The 16,773-nt window shown below is 45.2% G+C and overlaps 1 protein-coding gene and 1 non-coding gene across 2 annotated transcripts in view; both read left to right on the forward strand.

Moving 5' to 3' along the window:
• Window positions 1-16,773, forward strand: part of LOC126416867 (dachshund homolog 2-like) — an 879,718-nt gene that overhangs the window by 409,647 nt on the left and 453,298 nt on the right. The gene's annotated exons all lie outside the window — the stretch shown is intronic.
• On the forward strand, window positions 90-164 carry Trnas-cga (transfer RNA serine (anticodon CGA)). Its single transcript has one exon. It is a non-coding gene; the product is annotated as a tRNA-Ser (tRNA).

Here is a 16,773-nt window from a genome sequence, read left to right on the forward strand (position 1 = left end):
GAAAGAAAGGAGGAGAGCCTCTGTTAAGTTTGGAAGGTAGGAGACGAGGTACTGGCAGAAGTAAAGCTGTGAGGACGGGTCGTGAGTCGTGCTTGGGTAGCTCAGTTGGTAGAGCATTTGCCCGCGAAAGGCAAAGGTCCCGAGTTCGAGTCTCGGTCCGGCACACAGTTTTTATCTGCCAGGAAGTAAAAGAAAAATGCTTACTAAAAGCGTGCTCTTAAGTGCATGCCTTAAGAGTTATGAGCACTTGTTCATCTTCGATACTATAAAAAGTACCTCTTCTGCTGCAAGCTATTTGCTTTCCGTATTTGTTAGGTGATACTATGGGCCCAAACAAGAAAAAAAGTCCAGCAAATATGGGCCATAAGATGCATACCATAAGAGCCATGGGCATGTCTTCAACAGAAGAGATGTTTCACGGTATCGAAGATGGACAAGTGCTCATAGCTTTTAATGTATGCGTTTTAGAGCACATGTTTAATGGATTTTTTGTCCTCTTTTTGGTACTTACTCCCAAAATATTGAAAGTAAAGTGGTTGCAGTAGGAGATATGTGTTTCATAGTACCGGGATTTGAAGACGTGCTGCCGGCCGGAGTGGCCAAGCGGTTCTAGGCGCTACAGTCTAGAACCACGCGACTGCTACGGTCGCAGGTTCGAATCCTTCTTCGGGCATGAATGTGAGATGTCCTCAGGTTAGTTAGGTTTAAGTAGTTCTAAGTTCTAGGGAACTGATGACCTGAGAAGTTAATTCCCATAGTGCTCTGAGTCATTTGAACCATTTGAATTTGAAGACGTGCTCATAGCGCTTAAATTACGCATTTTAAACCCATTCTTTACTAGACAGTTCTTATTTTTTTTGGTGTAAGGAACCTCTCCTCAAGATATGTAAAGGGAATTTATTCATAACCTGTGGTTTCAAAAATACTTTTTAACAGAATTTTAAAAGAGTATCGTAAGCGCTTGGTGGTTCTTACCGCTGGATCAAAGCAAGGGGACAATGTCGGGCGTTCTGTTATCTTCCCTCATATTATCATTAAAATCCGCTTGCAAAGCTATTTCTTAGTGTACTGTGGTTAGCTGTGGGCGGCCAAAAATGCACTGGAGCACAGGAGACTTCTCGGTGGAGGGAAGTTTCTTGTCTGCACGGACTCTCCTAGTTTTCTGCAGGCTTTTCAGAAAATGTCATCAACAGACAGGACAGTTCAGATGGCTCAGGACACCAGGCAATAGTCCCGGTGCGGCACAGGTAATTTCATGTCAACTCACACTTCGCCAGAGAGTGAAAATTCATTCTGGAAACAATCCTTCAGGCTGTCGCTAATCATGCTCCCGCAATATCCTTTATTCCAGGAGTGCTAGTCCCGTAAGTTACATGTAATTTTTGTGGAGTTTGGAAGTTAGAAGATGACGTACTGACGGAAGTGAATCTATGAGGGTGCACCGTGAATCGTGCTCTGGTAGCTCAGTTGGTAGAGCACTTGCCCGCGAAAGGCAAAGGTCCCGAGTTCGGGTCTCGGTCCGGCACACAGTTTTAATCTGCCAGGAAGTTTCTTACTGGGTTATTAGTTTTAACTAAAGTATTGCGGGCGACCAGCCGTTGTGACACTCAGGTCTGAAGAAGTTCAGTTTATATGACTGAAAATATTCATCAGTAACGTATGTCATACAACTGAGATAATTCCAATTAACTTTTCTTGAATTCTACAGTTCCTATATCTCTCGCGAGGAAATTATATCTCTTACCAATTGAAGTCATAAACACAATTTTTACTGAAAAGTAAAAAGACAATTAAGTCGAAATACATGTTAAGTTTTGAGAACTACATAGTGTGGTTCTGTTGTGATTTGCAATTCAGTGAACTTCACTAAATTGGCCACACTAACTTTTCCACGGTAGGGATGCGAGTTTATACAAGTCGTAGTAACCCAGATAATATTCACACCTCCAGTTCTTCCATTGCAGTCATCCCGTCGGAAAATGAAACGTAGTTTCGAGTCATTAACATTACAGGTAATAAAAAGCATAGAAGCAATCGCCAAGTCGTGCGTAGTACTCTTCTAATCGTACCAACCAACCGCTCCTTGTAGTTGTTCAGAGACTTCCATAATTCTTTTTATACCTGTACCCTAGTCCTAGTATCTTGTTTTCGCAGTTTTAATTTTCTAAATCGAGTGAATTACAGACTGATTTGCAATAGAAGTTCCAACAACACCTTCTTGTAAATTTAACGGTACAGAACAGAAACTGGCAACCGCCAGTAGACCATGCAAAAGACGCGAACTGACTGATGTCTTGATTATGACCCTATTACAAACCTTTCTCACTGTCATTCACCATTTAACATTGTTAATAGGATGTTTATGGTTCAAGTGGCTCTGCGCACTATGGGACTTAACTTCTGAGGTCATCAGTCCCCTAGAACTTAGAACTACTTAAACCTAACTAACCTAAGGACATCACACACATCCATGCCCGAGGCAGGATTCGAACCTGCGACCGTAGCAGTCGCGCGGTTCCGGACTGCAGCGCCTAGAACCGCTCGGCCACAGGATGTTTATTTTGGAGTCAAAAAGTCCGCGAAACACTGAGAATGTTGAGGTAGTACAACCAGAGCAGGCGACCATTTTCTATCCGCTGCTGTGAGCACCCACCTCGAACTGGTTAACTGTCTCGTTTCACGGAGCATCTAATTTTTAGAGCTGTATTACCTTCTTCCAGCTAGACATGGTTCGCCAGTCTTGCGTATAAAAGCTTTAGGTCCAAATTATTTCCTCTGCCCTGCCCTAATTTGTGGGGTCATTTCACGTAATATTTCTTATGGAGCATGATGAAGGGTTATTTTTCCAGAGGGTGGATATAAAAACAGAGCCGCCTTGCGGGGTGTGTGCGCACGTCGTGGGCTGCTCATTTGCGACCGGGGGCTGCGGAAGGCGGAGCTCGCCCCTTACTAATTCTCTAATTACTCCTGAGCTGAACGCAGAGACGGGTTAACGCAACGACAACGCGGTCTGGGGGGGATGGGGGGGGGATTTGCCGTTGTGGATGACCAGTAGGTACGCAGGGGTGGGGTTCTTGTGCGTCTTTCCGCTAGACACTGGGTAGCCATAGACCACTTGCAACAACATCTCGTATAATCAACTCAGTTCATATGAGAACGTGTAATGTTGAGCGCTGAGACAGTGTTAATTATTTTTGTACGTAAGACATTCAAACAACATAGCAGGTGAATGTCAGTCGTCGTCTTCTTCGACAGTTTCTGGTATCTAAAGACAACAGAGAAGCGTCTGAATAATTCATGTCTCCTTACACTGAGCTGGCTAGGAAATCAGTCACATACTTTCAATCTACAGGGTGAGTCACTAACTATTGCCACCAAGAATAACTCTGAAAGTATGATAGGAGCTGAAACGTTTGTGGGACAAAAGTGAAATGGGACAACGGGGCCATAATATGACGTTGGTTTCTTGTTGCTAGGTGGGGTCGCTTCAGAGATATGAAGCTCAACTTTGCTTTTTTTAAATGCGATGATGTAGTTGGGTACTTGTTTTCTGAGAGCGGCTATTGAGACGAATCCAATGGTGTGTAACAGTAAGGTCTTTGAAGATCAACGAAGGTCAAAAAGGTGGCATGAACTCCCATTTACAGAAGGTGTTCGAAGTTATGACCTTTGGTATCACTGCAGTGCTGCACTCTTATTATCATATATTGAGTGGTATCCCTTATCACTTCGGCACTCATGGAAGCACATGCTGTGACAATTCTATGTCGCATATCTTCAGGTGTAGCTGGAAAGTCTTTATAAACGTCTTTTACGAATCCCCACAAGCAAAAAATCCAGAGGCGTCAAGTCTCGCGAACGAGACTGCCACGACACATCTCCTCCGCGTCCAATCCAGCGATATGGGAACTGTTTCTGCAACTCATTTCTAGCCGTCAGCGAAAAATGCGCCGGACACCGATCGTGTTGATACCACATCCTGCTCCTTGTTCCTAAAGGTATTTCTTCTAATAACAGATCTAATGTTTCGTGCAGCAATGTGGTGTACTTCCTACGATTATGCTTTCCTTCGATGAAATAGGGGCCTATAATTCTGTCCTCCAGAATCCCACACCATACAGTCACCGACCACGGTTTTTGGTGTGCAAATTTCCGCAGCCAACATGGATTTTCAGTTGCCCAAAATTAATGCTATGCAGATTAACATTTCCAAGGTTCGTGAATGTAGCCCCGTCAGTAAATAAAATCAAATTAATAAATGCGTCATCCCTCTGAATCTGAAGTTGAGCCCATCGGCAGAATTCATTGGGACGCATACAATCCGTACCAGTTAATTTTTGGTGGAGACGTATAAGGCAAGGATAATATTTATGGCGATACAGAACACGAACGACACTACTCTGGCTCATGCCAGATTCCCTTGCGATTTGACGCGACTAGCATTGAGATCTCGAACCACAGTGGCAAGAGCACCAAATTCCGTTTCCTCGTTAGTAACTTTCGTTTGCTGGATATGTTTCCGATGGGTTAAAGACCTAGTTGTTCTCAATTTATCATACACATATTTAAATGTACGACGTGTAGAGTGAGTACGTTAATGATATCTTCAGCGTATAAGTCTCTAGCTCTCACTGAATTTCGTTGGCATTCTCCGTAAATGAGAAGCCAATCGACTTGTTCTTCGAAGGAATACATCATTCACATTCTCTTGATTCGACGATACTAGTCTTACCGTTCCTATTAGTGATACATTGCGAAACCGTCGAAAGGTGTTTACAAATAAATGGTACGTTAGATGGATAAGCCGTATTCGGCGAATATTTACTATTTGCACGATATACGAAAGAGAATTGTCAGAGCATGTGCTTCGCTAAGTGCCGAAGTGATAAGGAATACCACTCAATCCGTGATAATAAGAGTGCAGCACTGCAGTGATACCAAAGGTCATAACCTCGAACGCCTTCTGTAAATGGGAGTTCATGCCACTTTTTTGACCTTCGTTGATCTTCAAAGACCTTACTGTTACACGTCATTGGATTCGTCTCGATAGCCGCTATCAGAAAATAAGTACCAAACTATAGCATCCCATTAAAAAAAACGAAGTTGAGCTTCATGTCTCTGACCTAGCAACAAAAAATCAACGTCATATTATGGCTCCCCTTGTCCCATGCAACATTTGTCCCTCAAAACTTTTCATCTATCATACTTTCGGAGTTATTCTAGGTGGCAATAGTTAGTGACTCACCATTTATAGCTTTCATGAAATCAGACAGTTCAGACATAGGAATGTTGGAGCAGACTTGACCTTGCACGTTTTAGACTTGAGGCCGAATGCTCATCGAAATCATTAAGAGATTATACAGTATTTATTTGCAGTGTATCCAAGAAGCCCTCGCACCTTTATGTGAGAACAGTATATTTTATGTTGGACTACTGACATTCAAACATGTATCCAGGGGATCTGTATGTGGACCATTGTGCCTCACACAGGGAATTGATTTCATTGGAGACAGCTCAGTTGATCGAGTGCTAGGGGCACACGGGCCCTCTCGCGTTTCCTTACATCCTCCATGGTTCTCTGTCTTTGACACTCATAAAAAAGCACGTTCCTCCAAATCAATTAGGATTGCTTTACAAGATGAGGCCTCGTCAAAGCGATCTCTAAACACACTCTTTACATAAGTCATTGTTTGAGCCGTTCGCGGGCGTTCGTGTAGCCACACACACGCCAGAAATCGTTCGTCCGCTCAGATCAGCCCTGCCTTCGCAACTGGAATATTGCAGGTCTGAAACAAGGCATGTCCTTGGGCGATATCCAGCCAGCTGACACCAGCAGTCTGCCGCAGGTCCTTGTCCCATAGCTCTGACGGTCTTTCTCGTGGTCTGCCTCTGTCTCTTTGACTCAGTTCCAGCAACGCCTTTGTACAGTAGCCATTATTTCTTGTGGCATCATGGCGGGCCGATTGTATTTTGTAGTGGCTGTTCTCTCCAGGATGTCTGTGACAACAGTAATTGATCTGATGTCTTCTGCTCCTTTTCGTCTTTCCTTGCAAATCCCAACATATATGTTGTTCGGGAACATAATCACGTAATCACCCTGTATGTACATAAATTTACAGGCGCCGGCGCCTGTAAATCTGGCTCTCTGTAGCGTCGTTGGATATTACCGAGACTAGGCTTCTATTCAAAACATTATGAACTCACTCCTCCCTGCAAACCCTAAAAGTTTGTAACGGGAGGTTCTGAACACCCTGTATAGACGTTTTAATTCAAGCGTTCTCTGTTGTTTGACTCTGTGGTTGGTTATTTCATATTAGAATTTCTGTTGTATGCAGCTTGTAAGATGTCCTGCTGTTGAAGAGGAGAGAAAATAATGATCTTGCTGAAGGCCTAGAGCTGGTCACCACACACAGTAAGAGGTGGGTCCTACGTGGTTGGTACGAAGCTGCGGCACAAGTGTTTCTCAAGAAAAAGGAAGGAAGCTAAGAGACTTACGCCGTGTTGATGTCGAGGCACGATCACTAACTCAGACTGAAGAAGTGTCAGTAAATGAATCGGCTGTGATTATAGTTGACGAAATTAATCCGACGCTTGTCGAAGGCGATTTATAGGAAAAATTGCGGAAGGCTTAAAACAGATTGGCTGGCCGGAGATATCCTCATTCCCAAACTCTATTTCAGTGACACACAGGGACAAGTCGGTTACCATATGCGTACGTGACGTAGGATCAACAGTGAAGCTCCTGGGCTCGCCTCTCGCCTTTGTCACCACCGTTGTTGGAGTCCATAGATCCTGTGGTAGAGCGGCTGCAAAGTGTCTCCGCCGCTCGCTTGATTTCTCATTAATATTTAAGCCGGAACGTTCTAGGCGGAAAGCAGAGTGTTGGGGCTGCGGCGGGTGTAATTGTAGGTAAGGTCTGCGGCTCTCCGCACCGCGTCTTCCGCCCCCGCCGGTCGACCAACCCCCTTCATTAGCACAGCCGTATAATTGTGTTTTCTGGTTTACCCTCACCCCTTCCAGGAGGAATCCACGCCCGAGCTGAGCCGCCGCTTTTATGAAGCTGAAAATGACTAAATCATTTTCCATTATTCGGCGCGGTGCGGGCTGGGAGGAAAGAGGCTTCGCTCTTCCTCCTCCGCCGTCGTCTACCTGAGAACACAATTAACAGCACACCTCCAGGACGGCTACGTGCGCCTGTGCATTTGTGGGTGAGGGAGAACAAGGCGAGGGTGGGAGAGAGAGAGATAATGCGTACGCTTTCCGGGTTGGTCGCATCCCCCACCCCTCACTTCCACCTGCCTGGAATTGTGTGCTCCAATTATTAGTGAGCCATTCCGGGCCGGTATTGTTCACCGGCTTAATGTTTTGCGATACGCGGAATTCTGCCCGCTCATCGCCGGCATTAGCTCGTAAATCTGTGCGCTATATCGTTATCGGCATAGCTTCGCCGGCACGTCTTGGCCGTCGTTCGCCGTCAGGTTATAGAACACCGCCGCCATTTGTTTAGAGGCTCTGGCGGCTTCATTCCTCGTTGCTGATGCAGCATTCTATCAGATGTTCCGTGCACAGTAAGGAATAAGGACGCAGCACCACAGAGAAAGAAGGGTACCTTCAGCAATAGAAATTAATCTGGGATTGAGAAATGTGTGATACAGTACACGCTCTCACGGCCGTGTATACTTCAGTTAAGACTTCGGGGCTGACAGATCGTGGTCCATATAAAGGATGATCGGAAACAAACTCGTAGGAATTGGTAGAGGAAAGTGTGTAGATAATAGTCTGAACTGGAACGCATCGCCGGCCGGAGTGGCCGAGCGGTTCCAGACGCTACAGTCTGGAACCGCGCGACCTCTACGGTAGCAGGTGAGAATCCTGCCTCGGGCATGCATGTGTGTGATGTCCTTAGGTTAGTTAGGTTTAAGTAGTTCTAAGTTCTAGGGGACTGATGACCTCAGATGTTGAGTCCCATAGTGCTCAGAGCCATTTGAAGCATTTGAACCTCGGAGAAGGTCAGAGAGGTAGGATAGACGTCAAATGACAACAGGCGATTCGAATTAATCATCCGCCGCCATGACTAACCTGTTGCGTGGCTATCCAACAAACAGCTGTAACGTGAAAACGGCACATTTCCGGACATGGATCCTATTCAAAATATTTTGCACTCACACCCATCAACAAGTTCTAGAAGTTTGTAACTGGAATTTCCAAACACGGTGTATTAAAACTATTCACTGACGTTTCATCCCCATGTGTGCGAGATATCTGTTGGCCACTACAGTATCTGATCATTAGTATCCCGATAACCCTGTGTAATGCGGAATTGACCACTAGACGTCACTAGAGGCGAACCCGCCAGTATAAAAGGAAGTGGGGGACTATTTTGTTGGCCGGCCGGAGTGGCCGAGAGGTTCTAGGCGCTACAGTCTGGAATCGCGCGACCGCTACGGTCGCAGGTTCGAACCCTGCCTCGGGCATGGATGTATGTGTTGTCCTTAGGTTAGTTAGGTTTAAGTAGTTCTAAGTTCTAGGGGACTGATGACCACAGCAGTTAAGTCCCATAGTGCTCAGAGCCATTTGAGCCATTTGACTATTTTGTTGTCGGTTGAGAAGCAGTAAGAAGTCACCTTAGTCACCCTAGTAACAAATCCATCTGCGACATATCAAACCTTCTAAAGATGCCCAAGTCGACGTTGGTGTTATATATATGAAGAGGAAACGCGGAGGAACAACCGAGACCTGGCAGAACTCGTGTGATGTCAAACATGGACCCGGCGAGTATCGAGGGGAGTGGTTATAAAAAATCGCGCGAAATCAGCGGAAGGAACAAGTCGTGAGTTCCAACGTGGTGACAGCAATCCAGTTAGCGCAATAATTGTGTGTAGTGAGTTGAAAAGAATGGGAGAGAATGGTCGAGCAGCTCATCATAAATTTCTGTAGTCAATGCTAAACGGCGCTTGAGGTGGTGTAAACAACGCCGGTACTCGAAAGTGGATTTGTAACGATGAATCACGCTACACCCTCTGGCAAGAGTTTGAGGAGAAAGTTACCTACCACCATACGTTGTACCAACAGTGAAGAGCGGAGAGGATGGTGTTACGATGTGGGTGCGTTTTTCGTGGTTTTGGTGTGGCCCAAATAACTGCGTTTAAGAAAATGTGGAAGAATATGAAGACATTTTACAGCATTGTGTTCTGTGTATAGTAGACGAGAAGTTCGAAGACGATGATTGTTTGAGCGGCATCTGCGAGGCAATGGTTTGTGGACAATAACACTCCTGAAATGGACTGGCCTGTCCCGAGTCCCGACCTGAACCGAATGGAACATCTTTGGGATGAGTTGGAATCTCGACATCGCGCCGGACCCTAGCGTCCAAGGTCACTCACTACCTTCTCTAGTTTGGGCTCTTGAGGAAGAATCGGCTGCCATTCCGCCAGTGGAACTCTGACACTTCATTGAAAGTATCCCAAGCAGCGTTGAAGCCATCGTAACGGTAAAGAGTGGACAAGACCCGCAGTAATGCTCGCTCATAGGTGTCCGGATACTTTTGATCAAATAGTGCAGTATCTGGTCCACTTTTACACGACCACTCCACGAATGTGTGGCTGCAAAAATATGGACTACGAAATAGACCAGGACTACGGAAAACAGATGAAATATATCTAGCAAACAGGATAGCACCCATGACATAATGCAGTGTCAACAGTTAACTTCAGCTGTGTGGAAATTTGCGTGGCCAGGAATCAGTCAAAATGACACAGATGACATTCCGAAATCAGAATCAGTTCTATTTCTACCTAGGGCAGCACGAAAAATCCCCTAAAGATAGCGAATCGTAACTCCTGGATTTCAAGCCACGGAGATGGAAAGTATCTTGTGACTCGCGGCGACAGAATGCCCGGAGAGCGACAGAGTTCACGGTTTCGGAATTCCAACCCGCTCGCCGGCGGGCAGGGTACGTCAGGAATATTTAAGGCAGGCCCTGCAACAAAACCAAATCCGTGCCGCCGTCAGTTGTAGCAGGCAGCCGCGACCGGTTCTGCGGATTAGGAAGGAGTTCTGTAGCTGCTAATGGCTTGCTTACGCCTTCCTCCATCTCCCCACCTCTATAATCCTCTAAAACACATTTCGTGTAATCACGAACAAACTATGCAGTTCATCGTCGCGTTAAGTCTCTTATTTTCTTTTTCGTTTCGATTTCAGTTTATGAAGACGCCCTTAGAGCGGCGAACACGGCACTGTACGTCACGCGCGACACACTCGTAGCTTCCTCGTTTGAGAGGAATTAATTGGGCCTATCGCTTCTTGTTACCTTTTAGGAGTTCATTTTTAGAACCGTATTTTTTGTAGATTTTTATTCACTGCTTCCCCCGTCAAGATATAAAGTTATTACGATGGATACCAAACAGTACTGCTGATTATACTTTAGATTTCTATGTTGTACTTTACACGCTGCTAACACAGTTAAGTGAAATTATGTGTTAATACCAGAAATACAAGTCTCTAGCACAGGTGGATAATGTTTTTTTTAGTCAGCATCTATTGTAATATCGCCATTTCCTAACGGTGCAACACCAACTTTACATTGTCTAACACAAGTAGCTATGATTCATAGTCCATACTAAAATGTAGGTCTCCATACAGGTACTTGGATAAATCACTTCATAGGTGGCAAGGCAACGGCATAGCCTCTCTAACTGCACCAGTCCAAGTAAAGCACTGATGTAGTCAAAAGAACCTTTGGCTTAAGGACTTTTTTTTTTACTGCAAGCTGAAACGACATAAAAGGTACTGTTCACGTTAGGGAATGCTGCTAAGGTACTACGTTCGAGTTTTTTACTCTTCTTGTCCCATTTTGTATGCAGCAAGGGGAAAGTGTATTATAAATTCTTGCACTCACAGTGTAATATCCCTTTCGTCAGAGCCAACAGGACAGCTTTACACCATTTGATCCAGTGGTGTTTCACCAGTATCCGTTCTCTGGAAAATACGTGTAATATTTAATGTTTTCCACGCAATACCGTGTGCGTTTGGAATGTAGTTATTTTATATTTTTAGTTTATGGGTTTATTCCACTTCTTCCTCGGCACTTACTCGAAACGAATGAGCTTGCGTTAGAAAATTACCGGATTCCTTCTTTTCTTTCCGTGCAGTGCCCATGTTTTTCAGTCAGTTACATTCCATTGATGTCATCTGGCACTCATTATCATGTTCAGTTTGTTTAAGTTTTATAGAGACAACGATGTACAGTCAAGTTCTGTCATGCCTCAACCGTGTTATATTAGCTACTGTTCACTCTGTCCAATGTGTCGTTAATGGACAGTATAGAATATAAACATAAGTTGGTCGTATCAATATGCCTTTGACTACACGCAAGGCATTTTTAACAGTTGTGGGTAATGTATTAGGTGCTGTTTGTCCATAACAATTCGAGCCAGTTGCTTGCATGCATATGGTATACAGAATGTTCGTTTTTTCAACCGACATCGAGAAATTGCTTCGAATGCTTTTCAGTGGTCTTGGAACGTTGTCTGCATCCTATGCGTTACTCTGTTTGCAAATAACGATTTGTGCTTCGATCATTCCAGCGAACAAAATAAATACACCTATTACTTTTCACTGATTTAAGTCATAGAAGATAGGAAGAAATTAGTAGGATGAACACAGAAGAATGTTATACAACTTGAGGGCTAGAAGTGAGATAAAAGAAATGTCTTTGTGGTGAAGCGCGGTCGTCTGAAAGTCTATGAGTACATGGTGGAGCGTGTGTGCTCATGCTGCTCCTGCTGCAACAAGTGAAGTATCAATTTCCTGGCATCTGATCTGGCCACTGTACGCAAAGGATGACACCGACACAACAAACCACAACTTGATAATACAGTGTAGCAGGTTATCTCTATCGTACCTAACCACAAAAGCTATAGTACAAGTCAAGGATCTTGTAGTGAAAGTCGGATCTGCTTTTAACAAAATTTTTATTTATTCTAACGTGGAACAAGATGGTCAAAAGTTATTTACCTCTAACAAAATTTTTTGCTTTAAATCAAACTGGGATATACCACAATTAATCAAAATCTTACATTCTAAAAAATGAACGAAACGAACGCAGACGGTGAAATGAAGACTTGTCGCCTTCGAATTACGATGTTAAAAAATTGGCTGAGCTTAACACTACAGAGGAACACTATGAGAGGATGACTATGTGGAAGCTATATCACCAAGGTAGCATTATCTGTGCAGCTCGCTGATACAAGAACCTAAATTCAAATTGGAGTTAAGTCAGCAACTTGGACTGCACATACAAAATATACGAGAAACGAATTATTCAGATTGCGGATCGCACTACCGCAGACAGCGAAAACAGACTGCGAAAACGTACCTCTGCTGCAAGTCAGCAGAGTGCTGAAAAACAGTCATGTATGGCTGGCAGCTTCTGTCTCTGACGATCAGCGTTCGCAGCTCTCGAAACTCTGTTTCCGACCCCCGAAAAATACGTTCCTCCTGACGAATTTCCAACCTCTCAAGAATCACTGCTGGAGGGACTAATTGTACTATTGTCAACGTGGCGGCCGAGAAATACCACAAAATTTTCGAAAAATCAGGGAAAAGACTGCAAACTACTCCCTCTCTGCTTGCACGAAGCTTATTTAACCTTCACGAAGTTGGTACTGCAATGAAACGAAGTTATTTTCGTTTGGTCAGTTCGTCCGCACCCTACTCTAGGAGAACCGACGGAAGTCGTTGGCTGATTCACAGTTTTTGGTCGAGAAAGAGATGCGCCGCACCAACGCTTCTACTGCCACCAAGGCGTCTGACCTTAAGAATCAAGCATAGAGAAGCCTGGTTGTCGCACTCATCTCCGGACGTGGTGGGACAGACGCCGACCGCTAGCTCCTTGGCGCGCGCCAACGCTCAGAACTCGGTAGAGTGGGCCATTCAGTTCAGACTTAACGCCAAAGCTAGGACACCGACAAGGGTTGTTGCAGTGAGATTTTCCGATAAGTTTCTCTGACGCTACAGTGGGGCCCTCAGCTCGCTCTATCCCCGCCATCTGGATGCAAAGCTTCTCTTCCAACACACAGTACACAGATCAACAACAAAAGATGGAAAAATATGCTGGCTCTGAAATAAATACACCGGCCGGTGCTGCATACGAGATATTATGAAGAGTACTCTACGCTCTTGGGACATGTGACCAGCATGTCGGCAGCTGTTACTGCCCCTAGATGAATACGGATGACTTCTAGGGTGCAACCAATACGGTCACGGGCATAGAAGAGGCGCTGCAAGCGATTTTGTGCTTTTTGCAAAGGCGCTCATAACGGCCGTCTGCTGTCAGAGCCCATTAACGCCAAATTTCGCCCCACTTCCCTAAAGGATGTGTTCGTCGAACGCCCCACATCGATCTATGTGGTTGTTTCACGCTGTGGAGGTTGTATGTTAGCGCTAACAACTCTACGCAAACGCCGCTGCTCTCGATCGTTACGTGAAGGCAGTCGGCCGCTGCATCTACATCTACATGATTACTCTGCAATTCACATTTAAGTGCTTGGCAGAGGGTTCATCGAACCACAATCATACTATCTCTCTACCATTCCACTCCCGAACAGCGCGCGGGAAAAACGAACACCTAAACCTTTCTGTTCGAGCTCTCATTTCTCTTATTTTATTTTGATGATCATTCCTATCTATGTAGGTTGGGCTTAACAAAATATTTTCGCATTCGGAAGAGAAAGTTGGTGACTGAAATCCCACATCGCGCAGCAATATTCTAACAGAGGACGAACGAGTGTAGTGTAAGCTGTCTCTTTGGTGGACTTGTTGCATCTTCTAAGTGTCCTGCCAATGAAACGCAACCTTTGGCTCGCTTTCCCCACAATATTATCTATGTGGTCTTTCCAACTGAAGTTGTTCATAATTTTAACACTTAGGTACTTAGTTGAATTGACAGCCTTGAGAATTGTACTGTTTATCGAATAATCGAATTCCAACGGATTTCGTTTGGAACTCATGTGGATCACCTCACAGTTTTCGTTATTTAGCATCAACTGACACCTGCCACACCATACAGCAATCTTTCCTAAATCGCTTTGCAACTGATACTGGTCTTCGGATGACCTTACTAGACGGTAAATTACAGCATCATCTGCGAACAACCTAAGAGAACTGCTCAGATTGTCACCCAGGTCATTTATATAGATCAGGAACAGCAGAGGTGCCAGGACGCTTCCCTGGGGAACACCTGATATCACTTCAGTTTTACTCGATGATTTGCCGCCTATTACTACGAACTGCGACGTTCCTGACAGGAAATCACGAATCCAGTCGCACAACTGAGACGATACCCCGTAGGTCCGCAGCTTGATTAGAAGTCGCTTGTGAGGAACGGTGTCAAAAGCTTTCCGGAAATCTAGAAATACGGAATCAACTTGAGATCTCCTGTCGATAGCGGCCATTACTTCGTGCGAATAAAGAGCTAGCTGCGTTGCACAAGAACGATGTTTTCTGAAACCATGCCGATTACGTATCAGCCGTCCGTGGTGATAGGTAGTGCCCGAAATTTGGTATTCTGGACATACTCTCGACACTGTGGCTTTCGGACTATTGGATTCCCGAAAGATTTTTCGAAATGGAATGCCCTATCGTCTAGCTCCAACTACTGTATCACGTTCAGAGACTGTTAATTCGCGTCGTGCGACCATAATCACATCGGATACCTTTTCACGTGAATCAGCTGAGTACAAATGACAGCTCCACGACTGCATTAGCCTTTTACATCCCGTGTACGCGATGTCTTCGCACATCTGCATATGTGCTATCTACATCTGCATCTACGCCCATACTCCGCAAGCCACCTGACGGTGTGTGGCGGAGGGTACCTTGAGTACCTCTAGCGGTTCTCCCTTCTATTCCAGTCTCGTATTATTCGTGGAAAGAAGGATTGTCGGTATGCTTCTGTGTGGGCTCTAATCTCTCTGATTTTATCCTCATGGTCTCTTCGCGAGATATACGTAGGAGGGAGCAATATACTGCTTGACTCTTCGGTGAAGGTATGTCCTCGAAACTTCAACAAAAACCCGTACCGAGCTACTGCGCGTCTCTCCTGCAGAGTCTTCCACTGGAGTTTATCTATCATCTCCGTAACGCTTTCGCGATTACTAAATGATCCTGTAACGAAGCGTGCTGCTCTCCGTTGGCTCTTCTCTATCTCTTGTAGCAACCCTATCTGGTACGGATCCCACACTGCTGAGCAGTATTCAAGCAGTGGGCGAACAAGCGTACTGTAACCTACTTCCTTTGTTTTCGGATTGCATTTCCTTAGGATTCTTCCAATGAATCTCAGTCTGGCATCTGCTTTACCAACGATCAACTTTATATGATCATTCCATTTTAAATCACTCCTAATGCGAACTCCCAGATAATTTATGGAATTAACTGCTTCCAGTTGCTGACCTGCTATATTGTTGCTAAATGATAAGGGATCTATCTTTCTATGTATTCGCAGCACATTACGCTTGTCTACATTGAGATTCAACTGCCATTCACTGCACCATGCTATCTCGCGACCTCAGTCTACGTAAAGTATAAAATGCAAGTGACGTGTCTTTCAATGACATTCTCAACATCCTTAATAAACGGCCATATCTTACGTTTGCTTTTATCGGTATTCCAACAAAGGCCGCGGAAATGTCGTACTAAGATCACATCGCGCATCACAGACCTCGGAGAACTGTGGAGTCATAAATCTGGGCGATAGCGAAGCAGACGTCTGGTGTCGGCGGGCAGTGCGTGTGAACGGGCGAGGTCGAGAGCCACTTACTGGCAGCGACTCGAGTGTCGACCGAAGTGTGGGAGGAGTGGCTGTGGGGGAAGGGGGGAGGGAGAGAATTAGAGAGTGAAGAGTTTTTCCCGCTCCGGACCTGCCCACTGAGGAATGCGTGAGCGCACGGCCCTCGCAGGACGAGTGCTCCAATTGAGAGCTAATTGGCCGTCTGAGGGCGCTCCACAGCCGGCGCCGTGTCGCTGCCGATGAACAGAGCTCTGCGCTGTTTACGATTCACGAGGCGTAGCTGCAGCTTCTTCTCCTACGGGCGTTACTAAGCGGGTCAAGTGCATGCAGTACACGCCACGAGATTAATAAATGTGCCTCCACGACTCGGTGGTCAGTCGTGATTGCTTTTGTGGCTGCCAGATTCTAATAGCAAGTGAATGCGTTTGCATGCTAAGAGGCTGAGTGATCGGAAAGAAGAGTCACCTGCGGGAAATAGACAGGGTGGCCAGCAATCCGCGGTTGTTTGCTGATGATGCTGCGGTGTACGGGAAAGTGTCGAAGTTGAGTGGCTATGGGAGGACACTAATTGACTTAGACAAAATTTATAGTTGGTGTCATGTATGGCAGATAAGTTTAAAGTATAACACTTGTAAGTTAACTCGGATGAATAGGAAAAACAAACCCGCAATGTTCGCACACAGAATTAGTAGTGTCCTACTTAACACGGTCACGTCGTACAAATATCTGGGCGTAACATAGCAAAGCGATGTGAAACGCAACGATATGTGACGATTGTGGTACGGAAAGCGAATGGTCGATTTCGATTTGTTAGGGGAATTGGCTCGCATGTAAAGGAGACCGCATATTGGACGCTAGTGCGACCTCATGTTGAGTACTACTCGATTGTTTAGGGTAGGTACCAGGTCGGGTCAAAGGAAGACATCGAAACAATTGACTGACGGGCTGCTAGATTTGTTATCGCTGGGTTCGAACAACACGCAAGT

This window comes from Schistocerca serialis, chromosome 8 (assembly GCF_023864345.2).
Source record: "Schistocerca serialis cubense isolate TAMUIC-IGC-003099 chromosome 8, iqSchSeri2.2, whole genome shotgun sequence".
In the NCBI taxonomy this organism is placed as follows: domain Eukaryota; kingdom Metazoa; phylum Arthropoda; class Insecta; order Orthoptera; family Acrididae; genus Schistocerca; species Schistocerca serialis.